We start from the raw sequence: 3,133 nt of genomic DNA, 5'->3' as shown, positions 1-3,133 counted from the left end.
CGCTTATTCGCCAAGATATCTTTCAAGAATTTTGCATAACTTGGCATATTCAATAAGGCATCAGCAAAAGGAATGTTAATATGCAGTTTTTTGAATACCTCAAGAAATTTACCAAATTGTGCATCTAACTTAGCTTTCTTCATTGCTGCGGGGAAAGGTGGAGGGATAACAATTTTATTCGGTGCAGTAGGTGTAAATGTAGAGTTAGAAGACTTACCTCCTTGATGTTCCACCTCATCCTCACCATGCTTGGTCCTTTCCTCATTAGACTCGAGTGCTCTTCCACTACGCAATTCCACAGCTTTCACTTGCTCTCTCGGGTTAGTCTCCGTGTTGCTTGGCAAAGTTCCTTGCTCCCTATTAGCAATTAACTTAGCCAACTGCCCAATTTGATTCTCTAACCCCTTTATGGATGCATCCTGATTCTGAAATCTCGTCTCGGTTGCTGAAATAAATTTAGTCATCATTTGCTCTAAATTTGACTTCTCCTCCCTAGGCGGTTCTGGCTTGAGTCCTTGGTGCATCCCATGTGGTGGACCTCTTTGTTGGCGGTTTTGGTTGTTTTGACCTCCCCACGAAAAGTTTGGGTGATTCCTCCATCCCGGATTATAAGAGTTTGAATAAGGGTCATTTCTAGGACGGTTCTGGAATCCCACGTGTTTTGCTCCCTCAGGCACATAGAATGGATTGCCATCTTGGCAATCCTGCACGTCATGCTCACCTCCACACTTATCACAGAAAATCTCTTGCAGACGCATAGCCGATCCACTCGCACTCATCCCATCAATCTTTGTGTTCAAAGCCTCTAACTGTGCTGACACCGCAGACAAATCAGTAACTTGATTAACTCCAGCACCTCGTTTCTGCCTATCAGAATGAGGATGATAGCTACTAGCAGCCATCTCCTCCAATAATTCATATCCTTCCTCAGCCGTTTTTCTCAGCAAGTTACCACAGGCAGCAGCATCTATCATGGTACGGTTAGGAGTAAGCAGACCGTAGTAAAAAGTTTGAACAACTAACCCAAGAGGTAGCTCATGGTGTGGACATCTCCTCAATAAATCCTTGTATCGCTCCCACGCCTCGTAAAGTGACTCAAGCTCATATTGAGCAAAAGTAGTAATGTCGGCTCTCAGCTTCATAGTCTTCGACGGAGGAAAGTACTTGATCAGAAATGCCTTCGCCTATCCTCCCATGTAGTGATAGACCCTACAGGCAAACAGTTTAACCACGCCTTAGCTTTATCTCTTAGTGAAAATGGAAATAAACGCAAACGAACAGCATCATCAGACACAGCATTAAACTTAAATGTATCGCAAATTTCAAGAAAATCAGCTATATGAGAATTAGGGTCGTCAAGTGCACTTCCCCCAAATTGAACAGTGTTTTGAATCATCTGAATGATAGCTGGTTTGATCTCAAACTGGTTAGCTCGGATGACTGGTCTCACGATGCTTGGACGTGCTCCATCAAGAGACGGTTGTGCATAATCCATCATCGGTATACGGCGTGGCATCTCAATCCGTCTCTCATTTTGGCGGTCCGCATCCTGCTCTTGTTCGTGCCTCTCCATTTGTTCCTTGAGTCTTTGCTGTTGTCTTCGGCGTCTAGCAGTGCGTTCGATCTCAGGGTCAAAAGGCTCAAGCTTAACTTCGAGTGATCTTCGCATGCACCACAAGAAAAATCTGCAACAGAATAGGAGTATCAACTAACAATAAAATAAATAATACTAAAGAATTTAAATGAAAAATAGAAAAATTGTGAATCAACAGTCCCCGGCAACGGCGCCAAAAACTTGATCGAGCAAAACTTGCACAGTGAATAGTTCCAAAATTTGTTTTATAAATGAAAGCTCGATTTAAAATATCGCAAGTGCACGATAGTCAAGTTATAATAAACGTAAGTGAATACGAGTATCGATCCACAAGGACTGCGTTACACTATTTTTATTTTCACTTCAATTTCTTTAGCAACGATAGATTGAGTTGGTGATTAAACTAAAGTGAATTTAATAACTAAAATGATTAAAATTCAAGAACAAATAATCAAGAAATCAATGATTAAATTGGATGTAAATCAAATGAGAAGCGAATTTGTTGGGAATTATCAGTTCACCTACCGCTCGTGTTCAAATAATTATACTCGACTTTTACTCGTGCATTCGACGGAATTCCCTAGACTAATTAATATACTCTGTCGAGCTATATTAATACTAATCATAAATATGCAGTAATCAAGTATCCTCAATTATTTAACAGTTCACGATTGCATTACGTTCTATGGAATCCGCTAGCTTTCATCCGGGTGAATTATCACTATCGACACGTACCCAATTCCGTATATCTACTAAAATTGTAAATCCGTGGTCTATGCTATTCGATCCTATTGTCAATTATTCTATCGAAATCATTAACAACATGAAATAATCAAAGGAAGTTAGCTAGACTTCAATTGAAATAAGAAAACACAAAAGCATAAACAAATCACTCATAAAAATGTCGATAAATAATGTTAAACAACGAGTACGGGGTAGGATCCCCTCAAATCCCAACAAATATAGAGTTTAGCCAACAAAATTCATAATAAAAATCAACAATCTATGCAAGAAATAAAAACTGAATAATTAAAATACTAAGGTTGACGATGGATGACGGCTGCGACGCTTGGAATTCTCGAGTTCTTCGAAAGTCTCTCTTGCTCCTAGCCTTCCTCCCAAGAAAAGTGATGGAAAAAATCAGAAATTGTCTCTAAATCGGCGCCTCCCTCGTGTATTAGGTTATGCTGTAAGATAGAGTCCACAAAACTTGGAAACAAATCTTCCCGGATTGCGTCGCTCGCTAGGGCGGTCGAGATTGTCCGCTGGGTCGAGTGATTCTCGAATTAAAATTCCTGGCCGTGTCTTTGGTCTCGCTGGGGCGGTCACTTTTGACCGCCCTAGCGAGAGCTTCGCGCAAAATATTCTCGTTCACATCGATGGATTCGCTGGGGCGGTCATTTTTGACCGCCCTAGCGAAGGACTCGCGCAGAAACTCCTCGGCTGGGCCAATATGCTCGCTGGGGCGGTCACTTTTGACCGTCCTAGCGAGACCTCTTCGATGCTATGCAAATAAAATCCCACTTTTTGGTCCACTTC

At 41.4% G+C, this 3,133-nt stretch overlaps 1 non-coding gene across 1 annotated transcript; it reads left to right on the top strand.

The window, feature by feature from the left end:
• Positions 1-1,032: 1,032 nt before the first annotated feature.
• LOC140818911 (small nucleolar RNA R71) lies at positions 1,033-1,139 on the top strand. The gene has a single exon (XR_012115140.1). It is a non-coding gene; the product is annotated as a small nucleolar RNA R71 (small nucleolar RNA).
• The last annotated feature ends 1,994 nt before the right edge of the window (positions 1,140-3,133 follow it).

The sequence above is a fragment of the Primulina eburnea genome, chromosome 17, assembly GCF_022965805.1.
Source record: "Primulina eburnea isolate SZY01 chromosome 17, ASM2296580v1, whole genome shotgun sequence".
Classification (NCBI taxonomy): Eukaryota; Viridiplantae; Streptophyta; class Magnoliopsida; order Lamiales; family Gesneriaceae; genus Primulina; species Primulina eburnea.
Note: the sequence above shows the minus strand (reverse complement) of the source record. Positions and strands in the feature narration are given on the sequence as shown.